Raw genomic sequence first — 18723 nt, forward strand, 5'->3', positions numbered from 1 at the left:
GGTCCTGTGGCTTGGCTGGTTTCTTAAGTCAGTTTGTTTGAACAGGCAGAAAAATGCTCTACTTTGCCCAGGATTTTGCAATCTTCCTCCCAGTTTATTCCAATGGGAGGGAGATCTGCTTTTAGTATCACAAAAGAGGGAGGTGGCTTTTTCCTCAAATTTGGAGATGCTGTGATGAGGCTAGTTTCTGGGTAGATTTGAGGCTTTTCAGCAAATAGTAGCTTTTCCCGGGGGCTAGTTAGTGAGAAACTCACAGAGCCCTGCCTGGAGACATTCTCAGGATTTATGTTTACTGAATTTCAATTGATTATCAAGGCTGCTAAAGGGAGGAACAGCCTCTGGCTCTGATTACCCAGTGAAGAAAGCCACTTCTAGCGCTGGCGCCGGAGCTTGGTGAATTTTCCCTGGTAGGAGCTGAGTCTGGCAGGTCTGTTTAGGTTCTTGTGACCTGCTAAATGACTCTAGTTTTCTTCCAAGGCCTGAGTTGGAGCTAGCAGCTCCGCTGAGCTTTGTTGGTATCCAAGATGGAGATCTCCAGTACTGGGGAGGGGAGGGGTGGCCTTCCCTCCTCTGCTCCCTGAGAAGGAGTGAGGATGTCAGGCTTCTACTCACGCCAAGTCTTGGTTCCTGGGTTGTCTCTGGTCTGTGAACTGCATGGTGAAGATGTCCGCTCATTGTTGGTTCTTGCTGGTGTTGAGAAGAATCCGCTCGCCCACTGCATCTGGCTCCTTTGTACCAGACTCTCTGTGATTCAGGTATGGTGGGTACAGTCACCAGCGCCACTGCTGCTGTCGCAGTGGCTGCGGCTGCTGGCAAGAGCTCAGATCTGTCTCCCTGTCTGGATTTTCCCTCTCTGGCACACTTGGTGTGATTCTCTGGATTAAGACTGTTCACTGGAACTGTAAAACTGCTTTCTATGCGAGAGCTTGTTGTGCCTCCAGAATCTCCTCTGCCATCTTCCCGGAACTCTCTCTTTTTATCTTTTAAAATAAATTTTTTTGTTTAGTTCTAGTGACCATTTGATCCTTTTTTTCTTTCCCACTCTTTCTTTTCACGTTTTATTCTCTTTCATTCTTTGCATGATAAATTGCTGTTCTCATCCTCATATATACCTGTAGTTAATTATTTGACTTTAGCCCCATTGTGTACACACTTAATCCAGAAATTTATTACTCAGTTTAAAACTGCTTAGACTTAACTTCCGTAATAGCAGTACTACCTCTTAATACCTATATAATATTTTTAGCATTTTTATGTTTAAGTTTTCCATATCTCCATTCTATCCCTCCTGTTCTCTTATTCTATCTGCGTTCTTCTCTGAATAGTATGTCTTAAAATTTGCATAATTTTTAAGTGTTGCACTTCTAAATTTTTAATGTTTGTTTTTCTGTTTTTTCTTGTCTTTTTTCTTTCTCTTTCTTCTTTTTTTCTCTCTCTACTATCATTCTATCCAAGCTATTTCCCGCTTTGATATTAGGATTTGTTTGAATTAACTCTCCCACTGCCTTTCCACATCCCTCTATGCCTATTTTTACCCACATCTCTCCCTAAACTTAATAATTTCTGTTTGCCAACTTCTTCTTTGCTGTTCGTAGCCCATTAATACTTAGTTGTTTGATGTTGAATAGATATATCTATTGAATTATATTGTATCTGCAGACTTTTGACTGTGCAACTACAGACTTTGGTTGATGCTTGCCTTAAAATAGTGTGCTAGCACAAAACTGGTTTATTTTCATCCCAAATGGGCAGAGCAATCTGGAAAAACACAAGAAAAATGGCAAGTCCAGGTATCTCGACTCTCACTAATAATAATCAGGGGACAAAAAAGATAATGAATAATCCATTGAAGAGTTCCCAAAAAGCTCTACAAATACTACTAGTAAACATGGTAGATTAAAAGATTGAAAATCTGCAAAGGACTCTCTATAAGCGTGATAGGGAGAGAGAGGAGGCAAAACAAAGGATATCATGAGTGTGAGGAAGGTACTCAAAGATTGATACAGGAATTGTGAGAGTAGCTTGAGAACACTTAAAGAGAAATAAAGGAATTGAGTGAGCAGGCTGGGATCAGTCAAAAAGAAAGTCATGAATGTCATGAGCAGGCTGAAAACACTGAAAGAGAACTACAGGAACTGTGTGAATATGAAGAAGCTAATCAAAGAGTAATAGAGGAATTGAGAGAGGGGGATGAGAATACAGAAACATCACTGAAGGCATTCAAGGTATCCATAAATAGAGAGCTCAAACAAGTCAGGGAGGCCACAAAAGGGAATGCTGAATGGAACCTAACAGAAGGAATAGGAGTCCAAGGAAACCATAACTAATCAACTAAGTGATTTGAGAATAAATGCTGACACCAAATTAAGGAAGTAAAGAAGTCCATACAAGATCTAAAACAAAGCTCCAACAAAGAATCTGAAGCCATCAAAGCCGACCAACTAGAAGGAAAAATAAAAAACAAAGTAGAAAGACTTGATAGTAGGTTAGACAATACTGAAGATCGAATTTCAGGGATTGAAGTCAGCCTAGTTATTATAAAGAAAGAACATACAACCATCCAAGACAAATCCAAGAAATATGAAAGAGCTATTCAACACTTGGAAGACAACATCAGAAGGCCTAATCTGAGGCTAATGGGTGTAGAGACAGAAGTTAATGGTCTAGGAAATCTGTTTAGCAGGATCCTAGCAGAGAACTTTCTAAACATGCACAAAGATAGGTCTATTCAGATACAAGAAGCTTTTAGAACACCAAATAGACGGGACCAGGATAGGACATGCCACCGTCACATTATAATATACACATGATCAATTCAGACCAAAGAAAAGTTCCTTAAAGCTGTCAAGGAGAAAAGCTCAATCACCGATAAAGGGAAACCAATTAGAATCACCTCAGATTCCTCAGCAGAAACAATTAATGCCAGAAGAGCCTAGAATGATGTATGCCATGCCCTAAAGACAACTATCAACCAAGAATACTGTACCCAGATAAACTCTCCTTCCAACCAACTAGATCACAATAAAGGCCAAGCAACCATACCCAAACTGAGAATCCAAGAACCATAGGAAGAACCAAGTTTCCACAGCCCCCAAGAAGGTGGATAAAATGGCAGCAACTCTCAAATACCTCAGTCCTATCTCTCAACATTAACGGACTTAACTCTCCAATTAAACGACATCGACTCTCTTCTTGGATTAAAAAGCAACATCCTTCTATTTGCTTCTTTCAGGAGTCACATCTTGCCCGTAAAAACAAACACATTTTCAATGTGAAAGGTTGAAACAAAATCTACCAAGCAAATGGCCCCCATAACCAGGCGGGAGTTGCAATCCTAATACCAGATAAAATAGACTTCAAATTAAAATTATTGAGAAAACATAAAGAAGGTCGCCACATACTCATTAAGGGATCTCTCCTTCAGGAGGATATTACAATTCTAAATATCTATTCGCCAAACAACGGAGCACCCAAATTTATCCAAGAAACACTACTTTCCCTCAAATCCCACATAGATCTAAAGACACAGGCCGAAATTTTCTTAATAGTGACCCAGAAGCACAACAAATCTAAGAAGGGTTGAACAAATGGGATTGCATGAAATTGCATAGCTTCTGCATGGCAAAGGACATAACTAGCAAGATCAGTAGAAAGCCCACGGATTGGGAGAAGGTCTTCACTAGCCATATAACAGACAAGGGTCTCATATCTAAAATATACCTGCAACTCAAAAAATTAAACCCCCCAACAACAAACCTTCAAAGAAAAAACTGCCCAATAAATAATTGGGCTAAAGACATAAAGAGAAACTGCTCTGAATAGGAACGAAGGATGGCCAATAGACACATGAAGAAATGCTCAACCTCCCTAGCAATAAAAGAAATGCAAATTAAAACAGCATTGAGATACCACCTCACCGCAGTTAGAATGACTAGAATCAAGAACTCTAATAACAACAGATGCTGGATGGCATGTGGACAGAAGGGAACCTTAATGCGTTGTTGGTGGGAGTATAAACTTGTACAACCACTTTGGGAAGTAGTATGGAGGTTCCTCAAAAGACTCCACATAGAGCTCCCCTATAACCCAGCAATCCCACTATGGGGCATTTAACCAAATGTTCACAAACAAAACTACAAGAAAGTTACCAACACAGCTATGTTTATTGCAGCCTTATTTACCATAGCTAAGATATGGAACCAACCCAGATGCCCCTCAGTAGATGAATGGATCAAGAAAATGTGGTATATATACACAATGGAATTCTATGCTTCCATCAGAAAGAATGACATTGCCCCATTTGTTAGGAAATGGAAAGACTTGGGAAAAATTATATTAAGAGAAGTAAGCCAAGCCCAAAGACACTTAGGTCCCATGGCTTCCCCTATTTGTAATAACTTGTTTAAGTCTGAGTCAAGCAGAAAAGGTCAGATAAGTTGATGTTAGGGAAATGAATCCTATGATATTTATTCAAATGATTTTTTTCTTTCATGCAATTGTTTCTAACACATTTATAAGATGATTTCTTTGTTGCTTTACATGTGCCTCCACCACTGTATAACCCCTGCTTTCACTGTATTTGATGTTATCATTTGTGGAGGGGAAGGGAAAAAACAAATCGTTTAAATAGGTGGACCCATTGCAACGAGACATACAAGTCATTATGTCAAAAACGAACTTTACAACTTTGGTGGGGGGGATGAGGGTTGGGTGGTGGGACAGGGGGAGAATGGGAGGGGAAGGGGAAACAAAGGAGGAGGCTACAATGCTTTATCAGAAATGTATTCATTGTCTTGCCCATGTAATTGTAACCCCTCTGTACAGTATTTTCACAATAAAAAAGTGGTCTAATTTGGAAAATGTTCCATGTAATGGTGAGAAAAAATGTATTCTGATGCTGCTGGGTGAAATATTCAGTAGTTTTCTGTTAAATCTAGCTGATCTAGGCAGTTCTTTTGATCCGCAGTTTCTCTGTTGAGTTTTTTCGAGTTGATCTATGTATTGTGGATAGTGGTCTTTTAAAGTCCCCAACAATTCTTATCTTTGGATCTATTTGAGATTTTGGGGAAAGTAGTATCTGTTGGATAAATTTCGGTGATCCATTGTTTGGCGAATAGTATTTATTATTGCAATATCCTCCTGAAAGAAATATTTCTTAATTCGTATGTAGTGAACTTCTTTATCGGTTCTCACTAATTTTAATTTGAAGTCTATTTTATCTGATGTTATGATTGCAATTCCTGTCTGTTTATGCTGGCCATTTGCTTGGTAGATTTTGTTCCAGACTTTCATGTTCAAAGTGTATTTGTTTTTATGAGCCAGGTGTGATTCCTGAAGGCAGCAGATAGAAGGATGTTGCTTTTTAATCCAACTAGACAGTGTATGTCGCTTAATTGGAGAGTTAAATCCGTTAATATTGAGAGAAAGGACTGAGAAGTGTTTGGTAGTTTCTGCCATTTTATCCGCCTTCTTGGGGGCTGCCTCAACTTGGTTCTTCCTATGGTTTTTGGATTCTCAGTTTGGGTGCCATTTCTTTGTCTTTATTGTGATCTTGTCCGTTCTGTCTGTGTAGGACATCTTTAAGTATCTTTTGTAGGACCGGTTTGGTGGAGATATTTTTTTTTTTCAGTTTTTCTTTTCTATGGAAGATTTTTATTTCACCTTCGGTTATGAAGGAGAATTTAGCTGTTTACAGTATTCTTGGTTCATACTTTGTCTTTAGGTCATGGCATGCATCATTCCAGGCTCTTCTTGCTTTAATTTACTCTGATGAAAAAAATGAAGTTATTCTAATTGTTTTCCCTTCATAGATGAGTGATCTTTTCTCATTGACAGCTTTAAGGATCTTTTCCTTGGTCTGAATTGATCTTGTGCATATTATAATGTGACGGTGGGATGTCCTGCTCTCGTCTGTTCTATTTGGGGCTCTAAACGTTTCCTGTATCTGAATAGGCCTATCCTTTTGCATGTTTGGGAATTTCTCTGCTAGGATCCTGTTAAACAAATTTCCTAGACCATTATCTTCTGTTTCTAGGTGCTACTCTACACCCATTATTCTCAGATTAGGCCTTCTGATGGTGTCTTCCAATTGCTGAATATATCTATCATATTTCTGGATTTGTCATGGATAGTTGTACATTGTTTCTGTATAATATCTAGGCTGTCTTCATTTACCGAGATTCGATCTTCTGCATGGTCTAACCTACTGTCAAGACTTTCTTCTTTGTTTTTTATTCATTTTCCTTCTAATTGTTTGGTTTTGATTACTTCAAATTCTTTGTTGGAGCTTTGTTTTAGATCTTGAATGGACTTCTTTACTTCCTTAATTTGGTGTTCAGTTCTTATTCTCAAATCACTTAGTTGTTTGGTTATGGTTTCCTTATACTCCCATTCCTTCTGTTGGGTTCCATTCAGCATTCCCTTTGTGGTCTCCCTGAATTCTTTCAACTGTCTGTTTATGGATTCCATGAATGCCTCTATTGAACTTTGTTTATTCTCGTCCCTCCCTTGCAATTCCAGTGTTACTCTTTGATTAGCTTCCTCATTTTCATGCAATTCCTGTAGTTCTCTTTGACTGTTCTCAGCTTGTTCACGCAATTCCTGACATTCTCTTTGTCTGTTTTCAGCCTGCTCATGCAATTCCTATAATTCTATGATGGTTCTCAGCCTGCTCACACAATTCCTTTATTTCTCTTTGAGTGTTCTCAACCTATTCATGCATTTCTGTATCAATCTTTGAGTAGCTTCCTCATGCTCATGAGATTACTGCATTGATCTTTGGTTTGCTTCCTCTCTCTCCCTATCATGTTCACACTGAGTCCTTTGCAGGTTTTCTATCTGTTCATTCACCATGTTTCCAAGTAATATTTATTGAGCTTTTGGGGAACTCTCCTCTGGAATACTGGTTATCATGAGTGGGAGTTGAGATACCAGGACTTTCATTTTTCTTGTGTTTTTCTGGCTTGTTCTGCCCATTTGATATGAAAGTTTTCTGCTAGAATACTTTTTGAAGGCATGCATCAACCAAAGTCCTGCAGTTGCACAGGCAAAAGGACACAGATATAATCTACTTCAACAGATACAATCTATTCAACATCAAACAACTATGGATTAATGGGCTAACAACAGCAAGGACGAATTTGGCAAACCAGAAATTATTATATTTAGGGACAAATGTGAGGAAAAATAGGATTAGAAGAATGTAGAGAGGTAAAAGGAGAGTGAATTTAACCAAGTTCTAATCTCAAAGAGGGAAATGAATTGGACAGAATAGTAGGAGAGAGAAAAAAGAACAAGAAAAAATGGGAAAAACAAATATTTAAGTTTAATAAATGAATCTTAAAAATTATCTAAGTTTAAGGTGACATTGAGAGAAGAAAAAGATACGATGAGAGGAGGGGAGGGATAGAAAGGAGACATGAAAAACTAAAAAATAAAAAATCTCAAAAATTATATAGGCCTAAAGAGATAATACTGCTATTACAGAATTTAAGGCTAAGAAGTTTTGCTTTGAGTAATAAAATTCTTGATTAATGTGTATACAATGGGGGTAAGGTCTAATATTTGACAATGGGCATATATCTGAAGATGAGCAGAACAGCAAATAAGTCACACACAAAAACAAGGAAACAGAAGAAAAATGAAAAGAATTAAAAAGAAAAAAAAAGATAAAAGGACCAAAAGGTCAGTAGAGATTTAAACAAAACACACTCACACACACATACACCTAAAATAAAAATTAGGAGGGGAGAAAAAAATTAATAGAAAACAATTTTTTTAAAACACTAGAAATTAAAAAAGGTACCAAAAAGAGTTCTTTTTTTTTGCGGGGGTGGAGGGGAAGTAGATGTGAAGATCCTGTATCTCCCTGTATCTGTAACCAGTCTCTTGGTGGAGTCTTTAGTCTGCTTGTGGTGTTTGGTTTGCCTGTGGCTTGATTGGTTTCTTAAGTCAATTTGTTGGAGCAGGCAGAAAAATGATCAGGATTTTGTGATCCTCCTCCCAGTATAGTTCAATGAGAGGGAGATCTGCTTTGAGTTTCACAAAAGAGGGAGATGGCTGTTTCCTCTAATTTGAAGATGCTGTGATGAGGCTATGTTCTGGGTAGAATTGAGGCCTTTCAGCAAATTGCAGCTTTTCCCTGAGGGGTAACTTCTGAGACACTCACAGAGCCCAGCCTAGAGCCATTCTCAGGGTTTATGTTTACTGAATTTCACTTGATTGTCTAGGCTGCTGTAGGGAGGGGCAGCCTCTGGTTCTGTTTACCCAGTGAAGAAAGTCACTCCCCTCGGGGCAGAGCTTTGTCTGCCTGGGCTGGGTGACTTTTCCCAGGGAGGAGCTGAGCCTGGCAGGTCAGGTCAGGTGCCTGAGACCTCCTAAATGACTCTTTTGTTTTTTTTCCAAGGCCTGAGTTGGAGCTTGCTGCTCAGCTGGGCCTTTTCAATATCAAATATGGAGGTCTCCGGGGGTGAGGATGGTAAGGGTGGCCTTCCCTCCTCTGTTCCCTAAGAAGGAGTGAGTATGTCAGGATTCTACTCACGCTGGAGTCTTGGTTCCTGGGTTGTCTCTGGTCTGTGATAAGCAGGATGAAGATATCTGCTACTTATCAGTTCTTTCTGGTTTTAAGTAGAATCCGGTCACCTGCTGTGTCTGGCACCATTGTCCCAGACTCTGTGTTGTTCTTTTGGCGGCTAGGCTGCTGCCGTTGCCGCCACCACCACAGCTGCAGCTAATGGCAAGTGCTCAGATCTGTCTCCTTGCCTGGATTTTCCCTCTCTGGCCAAACTGTACTGTGATGGCACACTTGGTCATTCTCTGACCTAGGACTCTTCAGTGGAACACTACAACTATTTTCTATGTGAGAGCTTGTTTAGCCGCTAGCTTCTCCTCCTCCATCCTCCCCTAAAGTAATCTGTTGTTGCTTTTTAAAAAACTGGTGACAGTTTCTCATGCCTGTAATCATAACAACTCAGGTGGCTGAGATCTGATAATCGAGGATTAATAACAGCCTGGGTAAGAAGGTCTGTGAGACTATTATCTCATTAACTGGTTACCAAGAAACTAAAAGGGCCCTGTGGGCCAAACTAGTAGAGTGATAGCCTTGAGCACAAGAGAATAGGGATTTCAATCAGGCCCTCAGTTCAAGCTTCTCATATTAAAAAATGTTAAAAACAATTTGCCATCATTTGTAATTTCAGCATCCTCAACTAGTGGTTTATTTAAAGCCAATTTGCATCTCAGTTTGCACGTATTTGGGTGGGGGAACTAAACTTATATAACATTTAAAAGAAAATAAATGAGCACAAGGGTACAGGTGGCTCACGCCTGTAATCCTACCTTCTCAGGAGGCTGAGAAATGAGGATGTAAGTTCAAAGCCAGTCTTGGGCAGAAAAGTTCCCATGAGACTGCTATTTCCAATTAACCACTAAAAACAAGAAATGGCACTATGGTTTAATCTTGTATGGCAGAGTGCTAAACTTGAGCAAAGAAGCTCTGGGACAGCACCCATGCCCTGTATTCAAGCCTATGTCTGAAGGAAAAAATAAAGATTTCAGGGCTGGGAAGGTGGCTAAGTGGTAGAGTGCTTGCCTTGCATGTATGAGCCTTTGGGTTCGATTTCTCAGTACCACATAAGCAGAAAAGCCAGAAGTGGCACTGTGGTTCAAGTGGTAAAGTGATATCCTTGAGGTGAAGAGCTGAGGGACAGTGCCCAGGCCCAGAGTTCAGGACCCATCATGGACAAAAAACAAACAAAAAAAAGAGTTCAAACAAACGATGTGCACAATAGACTATACACTAAAGATGAAAGATAAAATTAATACATTAATAATTAAAATGATGAACATTGTTCCAATTTTGTAGGTGGTGAATGTAGCAGAAAAAGTGATAAGATATAATGATTCATTTCTAACAACTCCATTTTTCAAACTCATTTACTACTTTTAAACTAAAGAGGCACGTAAGTATCACTTTACAGAAAAACAAAACTGTACATGTATTTTAGCCTGAATTCCACATTTTATAATTTGCCTTTTAGTGAACAATCTATCTTTTCATATAAAATACTTGTGATACCTTTAATACTTCACATCTTTCCAGTATTTGGTTATATCAAAATTCCTCCCTTCCTTCTTTTCTTCCTTCCATTCCTTCATATTCTTTCCTCCTCTCAATCTTAGCAATTAAACTCAGGGCTTCATGAATTTTAGGTAGGTGCTCTACAAAGTAAGCCATACACCTGCTCTTTTCGCTTTAGTCACTTTTGTTTTTGTTGGTCATGTGGTTTGAACTCTGCACCTGTACACTGTCCCTGCACTCTTCAGCTCAAGGCGAGTGCTCTACTGTTTCAGCCACAGTGCCACTTCTAGTTTTCTAGTGGATTATTGAGATAGGAGTCTCACACACTTTCCTGCCTAGAGTTGCTTTGAACTGGGATCTTCAGATCTCAGCCTCCTGAGTAGCTAAGATTACAGGCATGAGCCACCTGTGCTCAGCGCTGCTGTAGCCATTTTTATGACAGGGTTTTCTGTTTATGACCAGGCCAGCATGGATAACAATCCCTCGATGACAGAGAGGGTTGTGTGTAGCAACTCAGACACAGTGGGGAAACAACTTTCTCTGCCCATCACAGGGAGAATTTTGGAGGGTTGCATTAGAAATTTCTAGAAGTGGGTTGTGAGGAGAATTCTGCTTCCAGGAGTCTCTTCCCACTTCCCAGCATTCTAGTCCTGCCACAAAGGGTCTATGGTAGAAGGCTCAGGATGGAGAGGGCAGACTCTCATTTTCCTTGTCACCAATCTGCCCACAGCATCAATTGTTCCATCTTAAATATTTGGATGGATTTCTACCCTGATGATTTTTATGAGCACAAGAAACTTGACATCCTGAAAAAACTTACACAGTATGACAAGCTCAACATGCCCTCTTCAGACTTGCTGTTCTGCTTACATATTCTTCTGGACCAGCTGGAGCAATGCATGACCCGTGAGACCAAGGAAAAGAGTAAATAGTCCTTGTTTAGATGCCTTAGAGCTTTTGAGTAGGGATGGAACCTAGGTCTCAAGGGATGGGCCTGCTTTGCCAAGAGCCCTTTGTACTACCCAGCTTGGCAAAATGTTCTTTTATGGATGTTCTATGCTGGGTAATGTCTGTTCCCTTTTTAAAAGAACTTGGACATAACCACTCATTAGAAACACCCTACCTTCTCATCAGTGTTCAGCCCAAACTCAAGTTCTACAGCTTCTCCTACTAAATCCTTATAAAAGTTTAGTCACACTTTAACTTCTAGAGTCTACTCTAAGACTCCTGTACCTATTTACATTCTTATGTTTGTGTCACTGTAGAGAACTTCCTGCTGAACTCCAGATAAAGAACCCATCAGTGATGTCGCCTATGATGACTGATGGAGATTGGAAGCCAAAACTGGACTCCAAAAGCATGTGAACATAGAGGCTTTTTTCAATGTGTAGAAAGGCCCAACTAGGTTTTGAGTCCTGTGGACATCCCACTGGTTCTGAACTCCACATGTGATATAGGTGTACCTGCACATACCACCAAGGAAGAAGATGATCCAGAATGTCTTCCATTGATGTTCACAATTCACCTAGATCACATCCAAACCAGTAAAAAATGTTTTGGTCCTGGAATGCAGGGTAAATATGTGCTAATGGAAAATGACCCCAGTCTATGTTCAAGAAAACCAGTAATTTAGGGTCAAAGTCTAGATTCAGTTGAGGAAAGGGAATCTGTCCTCACAGAATATCCAGACCAATCTGTCCTTCTGCTGGGGATCCAATTTCCAATTGAGAAATAAGATCTGTCCCTCCCTAGACTCGGGAAGAAAATACTGCCTTTAATGAGGAAGTAGATCCTTTTGAGGACTCTGAGGCAGAATTTGTGTCTGAAGCCAACTTAGAAGACAATCCAGATTTAGAGATTGCTTCCCCCCTTCTTTAGAAAATCGTTATATTTCTTTTTGGTCCTGATTGTTGTAAAATGATCATTCTAGTTATTTTTCTAACGTTATTAAAATGTCAGTGTTTATGTTATATTATATAATTCATGAGCCTTAAATGTGTTTTTTTTTCAACCTACAATGTAAAGCACCATGCACATGTGTTCTGTGTGTGGGAAAACAGAGTGACAGTGGGATGATCAAGAGAGCCTACTGGATATAAAGGGAATGATTAAATGCACAGGGAGTTGCAAGGAAGCCAGGCCATGCCTGCATGGGGTGATAAGGTGGCTACAAAAGATCTAGGACATACCAGATCAGATGACCTAGAAAGCTGTTCTGTCAATTGGGACAAATGCTACAATACTTATAGTGGTATGTGGGACTTTCTTCCAACAGTGAGTTCAATTCTATACACATATTCATTGCGCTTTGGGAAATATTGAAGAAAAATTTGGCTCCATTAACATAAAAATTCTACTTAGGGCTGAATATATTTGACAAAATACATAAGAAATATCGACACTGGAAAGTATAAGCCATCATCAATAGAAGAAAGAAGGCTTATATAGATCGACAAACACAAAATCAAGAAGCAATTAAATCAGTTATATGGAAATACATGTTATATTCATTACATTTTGTACAGTATATTATATGATATATAAGATCAAATATGATTTTTCATACTACAAGGGCTTTTAACTTTTTCAATCTTAAGTATTTTTTCACATAATATTAGTGTAAAATATTATTGGGGAAAGTGGTAATATAACTTTGATTATAATTATATGAATATATATTTTTGTGTTTCTAGATATAACACTGATTATAAATAGATGGATAAATATAAACATATATTTGTATATCTGTCTATGAGGTGAATATAATGAAACAGGCTACACGATGTATAAAAAGGCAGTTATGAGTTAGTATATGAGACTCAGGCCTGTAATCCTAGTGATGTGGGAAGCTGGGTTCTGAGTTTTAGTTTCTCTTACCCCCATGCCACTAGATTTTCAGAGAAGACCTGGTCCCTCGAGTGTAGCCAAGCGACACGTATGCAGTAGGATCACACTCTGTGACCCCAGAGGAAAGTCAGTAGAAATCAGGACAAGCCTCTTATGCTATGACAGTCTACTCAGTTCCTGTGACAAGATGGCCATCTGTAGAACATCAGATGGAAAGTTGGCATTCCCTCCCAAAATGTTTTTGACTATCCTGAATTAAACCTTATTTCCCTTCCCAAGCTGCAAACACATAGAAATATGCCAAGGGCTCAAGAGAGATGGACATAGACTTACAAATACATAAAATTATATGCTTTTTTTGGGGTCCGGTTGTCAGCTTGAACTCTGGGCCTGGGTGCTATCCATCAGCTCTTCAGCTCAAGGCTAGCGCTCTACCACTTGAGCCACAGGGCCACTTCCAGCTTATTTTCGTTTTGCTTATGTGGTTCTGAGGAATCGAACTCAGAGCCTCATGCATGCAAGGCAAGCACTCTACCACTAAGCCACCTTCCTAGCCCCAAAATTATATACTTTGTTTCAGTAATTCAATGACAAATCATCAAAGGCATATCTTGAATTTTCTTTTTTTAATGGAAATGGGAACATACACTGAGTGCATTAGGGAGTAGGTGATAGTTAGGATGCTGTGTTGTGGAATGGACTCCTGGGCATGGGAGACACTTGCCTTGGAGAACTTGTGTGGAGATGCGTCTCTGCACACAGTTTCACAAAACAATGCCCATAACTTGTATGATGTCATAACCATCTTTCCATAGCAGCAAATAGGTGTCAGGCACTGATCTTGCTCTGAGGTGGACTCAGCAACACAGAAAGGCACAAAGAATGAGAGGGAATGACTGCTAGTCACCAGACATCAGCTTCAAGTGCTGTCTTGACCAGAAGCTAAGATAAATTGAGCTGGAGAAGGCTGATCCCTATGCAAGGCTCCTGAGCACTAAGGACCAGGCACTATTATAGGTGTTGGAGAAACAAGTGAATGTGGCTCTCTCCTCATCAATTTCATGCTGAAAAGAAAACCAGAAATCATAATGATAATTTTTATAAATCAGAGACATGACATTGGTAGTTTTGTGGCAACAACTTCACAGCGGTTATGTGAGGAGATATTCCTGAGGAGGAGATAGTTAACCTGAGAGCCATCATCCATGCAATTAACTAGAAGCAGGTATCCCAGGCAGTAAGAGCAGCAAGTACATCCCTCATTGATGGGAAAGGATGTAACTTGCTTCAGAAAAGGAAAACATCACTGATGTGCTTGCTTGTGAAGTAAGAATAAAAAGGTACAATGAAGAAAAAAAATCAGACATGAAGATCTGAATAAATTATATAGATATTGGATGCTGCGAGTTACAAGAAGAAAAATTCTGATGTTATTCTAAATCTGACATAACCCACTGGAACCAAAATGCTCACATAGTACCTAGACACATCTGATTCACCTAGAGAACACTTTTAAAATGTGATTCTAGCCAGGTTCTGGTGGCTCACAACTGGAATGCGAGCTACTCGGGAGGCTGATACCTGAGGATCACGTTTGAAGCAAGCCCAAAGAGGAAATTTGGAAAGACTCATCTCCAATTAACCACCAAAATTATGGACTTGAAGCTGTGGTTCAACTGGTAGAGCACTAGCCTTGAGAAAAAATTAAAGGACAGCACCCAGGCTCTAGGTTCAAATCCCTGGACTTCACAAAACAAAAAGTCAACAAATAAAATTTGGTGCTCAGTCGATCAGTACTTAGCATTCTACTTCAATGTATTTAGTATGAGCCTAGGAAGTTACATCTTTAGCAAATGCTCTCCCCTCATATTCTGCTTCATTACCAGTATTCAAACCCCTGGCATTACCAAAGTCTCCTCCCAGTTAACATAGCAGTCTACCACTGGGAATTAATAGATATATTTTTATTAATCATAATCTATCCAAACACATCAAATGAGTAGTAGCCACATTCCACTATTCTGAATGTTTTTTCTCCCCCTTTGAGTTAATAAACCTTACCATTAAAAACTATAGAATACTTATTAAATTAAGTCAACAGTCATCATTCTTCCACCCAATCTTGTAACCTAATTTATGTGTTTTTTTTTTTGTTTCTTTGATGTTGGTGCCCTGTATCTTGTATGTACATTTCTCTAGCTTTGGGAGGTGAAGGGAAAAAACCAAATGCTTAACTAGGGATACAGTTTGACCCATTTTAACAATGAGATCAAGACACTATGTTCAAAAACGAACTTTACAATTTAGGCAGGGAGTGGGAAGGAGGGATGGAAAGGAGTAGTTATGGAGGTGGAAGGGTAGGGATGGTAGGGGAAAAACAAAGGAGGTAGTATCAATGCTTGAGAGGAAATGAACTCATTACCTACCTTATGTAACTGCAATCCCTTTGTACATTATTTTTACAAAAAAAAAACGTATTAAAAAAGATGAAAAGACCCAGAAATAAAACTACATACTTACAATCATCTGATATTCGACAAAAGAGTGAAAGATGTAATGTGGAAAAAACATAGCCTTGCCGGGTGACTGTGGCTCATGCCTTTAATCTAGCTAATCAGAAGGCTGAGATCTGAGAATGGTTGTTGAAAGCCGGCAGGGCCAGGGAAGTCGATGAGACTCTTAGCTCCAATAAACCACAAGAAAATGGGAAGTGGAACTGTTGTTCAAGTACTAGCCTGGAGATGAAATGCTGAGGGATAGCTCCGAGGCCGAGAGTTCAAGCCCCACGACCGACACACACAGACACAGACACAGACACACAGACACACAGAAACACAGACACAGACACAGACACACACACACACACACACACACACACACACACACACCACACATACACAGACATCATAGCCTCTTCAACTATTGGTGTTGGGAAAACTGGACATCAATAGGCAGAAAACTGGAAGTGGATCTCTGCTTGCACTAACATCAACTCAAAATGGATTAACTACATTAAAATCAGCCAAACTACTATAAGACAGAAAAAGGGTGACATTAGAACTTATAGGTACTGAGGTGGAAGCTGGGCAGCTGCACGCCGAGCACCGGTAGTTGCGCTCCAGATCCTACAATCTCACACTGCTTGCCTTGACCCAGTAACTGCTTACTCCAGTTGGCCCCTGCAATGGGCGTCATGCTTCCGGCGGCGCCCGGCGCTCAGGGCAGCTCTACTCACCACCCTGGCCCTGCTCCTCAGGCCACCGGTGACGAGGGTCCCATCTTGCAATGCGAGCACTGTGATGGGATCGCGCTGGCCCAGTGCGAGCCTCTGCCTGCAGTGCCTGCGTGTGCCGAGCTGGTGCGCGAGCCAGGCTGTGGCAGCTGCCTGACATGTGCTCTGCGGGAGGGCCAGCCGTGAGGTGTCTACACAGAACTCTGCAGCTAGGGGCTCAGCTGCCAGCTGCCACCAACCGAGCCACGCCCACTGCAGGCGCTGCTGGATGGCCGCGGGTTCTGCGCCAATGCCAGCGTCCTGGCCGGCTGAGCGCCTACCTGCTGCTGGCGCCCTCTGCCTCAGGAAATGCTAGTGAGTCAGAGGAGGACCTAGGCACGGGGAGCTTGGAGAGCCATGCCCCTCCCAGCACACATAGGGTGCCTGAATCCAAGTTCCATTCCATTCACGCGAAGCTGGACACCATCAAGAAAGGTCACACAAAGGACAGCCAGCACTACAAAGTCGACTATGAGTCCCAGAGCACGGACACCCAGACCTTCTCCTCGGAGTCCAAACTGGAGATAGAATACGGTCCCTTCCTTAGAGAGATGCAAGACACCCTGAATCACCTGAAGTTCCCCAATGTGCTGAGTCCCAGGGGTGTGCACATCCCCAACTGCGACAAGAAAGGATTTTATAAGAAGAAGCAGTGTCGCCCCTCCAAAGGCAGAAAGCGGGGCTTCTGTTGGTGCGTGGACAAGTATGGTCAGCCCCTTCCAGGCTTCGACAGCAAGGGCACGGACGACTTGCACTGCTTCGGCATGCATAGCCAGTAAACCCCACTGCATCAGTTAAATTGGAGCTCCAATACGCCTTACTTTACACAAAAGACTGCCACGGACAGAACAGTACCTGCCTACAGCCTCCATTTACATTACTTTTTGTGATGACCTGGTTTTTTGTGTGTTTTTTAAAGAAAACCAAAGTTTAGACAGAGATTTTAGAAATGTCTATTGTTCCTTTAAATGGTAAACTTGAGCATCTTTCCACTTTTCAGTAGTCAGAAAAGAAAATTAATTTCTCTGTTGCTTTCTGTACTGATACTCCTGCCCAAAGCAGTGGACTTGATCCCCTTCTAGAAACCTCTCCACATCTGCCCATTGGAACAGCTGAACTTCTGCCTCCCTCACTTCAGTGGCTATTGTAGAAGACACCTCCTCGTTGCCCTCCGCACTGCTCAGGCCTCATGGAGAACAGGAAGGTCAGAAACTCAAATCACCTGGACATCTCTACCATACACGAGACCCCTGGGCCTCCTGATACTATCTTTGATTCCAAGCCATGGACCCCTGGGTCACAAAGCTTCTTCATTATCTGCAAGTGACTTGATCTGCTTGGAAAATACTGGAGAGATTGAGGTGGAATATAACTGACCAAGAAAGTTCTATAAAACTGACCCAAAAAAGTTCTAGCACATTCTGGGAAACTTGTAAATGCAGATCTTCCTGACCTCCCTCCATTAGGCAGCTTTTCAAGGATGGAGCCCAGTGGAAGGCCCAGGGTGGCCTTGGCTGTGGTCCAGCAGGGCATGGGGGAGGCTGGGGGTGTACCCCACACCTCACAGGCCTCACCAGTAATGGAGTAATCACTCTGGAGACAACAACAACAAAATGTTTTCTAATTTAACTCCTAGTTTGGGGTTGAGGATAATAAACTGTTTAAAGGCAAAAGTTTATTTTCACCCCTCATCTTTATTCTTGACCTAACAAAACAATGGTGTTTAATGTTATCTAAACAGGAAAGATGAACAGCTTGTTGAGAGAGCCTCATAGGGCACTGGGAACATGTAGAGAATACCTTGTGTTTGTTGAACTTGGAGTCCAACTCATACTTTATAATTCACACATATATGCAGAGAGAGAGAGATATGTTCTCAATGGTTAACATTGTATAAAGCACAGCCCAACTATAATAGGATTCATACTAGATAATCCTAGATAGTGTTAATTACTAGAAGGTGTAACTATGGCTGTGATCAGGAGAGGACACTCAGTCCAGGCTGGGTTTTTCTCTCCCCAAGGCCAAACCCATGGCAGTGTTGGGTGAGTGGCGATTGTCCTGCCCTACACAGCAGAGAGCTCTCCTTAAGAACAAAAAGAGGTCTCAAGACAGTCTGCCTACCTATTACGAGCTTTCCTTTATTTTTTAAATTTTTTGGGGGGGAAAGTATTTTTGAAAAATTTTGTTTTGCGATGTATTTATAAAAGTAAATAAAGTTTTACCATCAAAATGATAATTAAAAAAATACATAAAGGTACTGTCAGGAAATTCCTGAATAGAATCCCAGGGGCATAACAGATAGGAAAGAAACCCAACAAATGGGACTACATCAAAGGAAAAAACCTACACAGGCTAGAGACATAGCCACTAAACTAAAAACACAGCCAACAAATTGGGAAAAGATATTTGCCTGCAATACATCAGACAAAGGGCTAATTTTCAATGTATACATGGATCTCAAGAAACTACCCCTCCCAAAACTAATAAACGAATCACCAAATGGGCAGAGGAGCTAAGGAGAGAC

General features: G+C 40.7%; 1 pseudogene; it reads left to right on the forward strand.

Annotated features, from left to right (window-relative positions):
* Nucleotides 1–8451: 8451 nt before the first annotated feature.
* Nucleotides 8452–16975, forward strand: LOC122127439 (annotated as a pseudogene).
* The last annotated feature ends 1748 nt before the right edge of the window (nucleotides 16976–18723 follow it).

This window comes from Dipodomys spectabilis, unplaced genomic scaffold, assembly GCF_019054845.1.
Source record: "Dipodomys spectabilis isolate Male_0828 unplaced genomic scaffold, ASM1905484v1 ptg000301l, whole genome shotgun sequence".
In the NCBI taxonomy this organism is placed as follows: Eukaryota; Metazoa; Chordata; class Mammalia; order Rodentia; family Heteromyidae; genus Dipodomys; species Dipodomys spectabilis.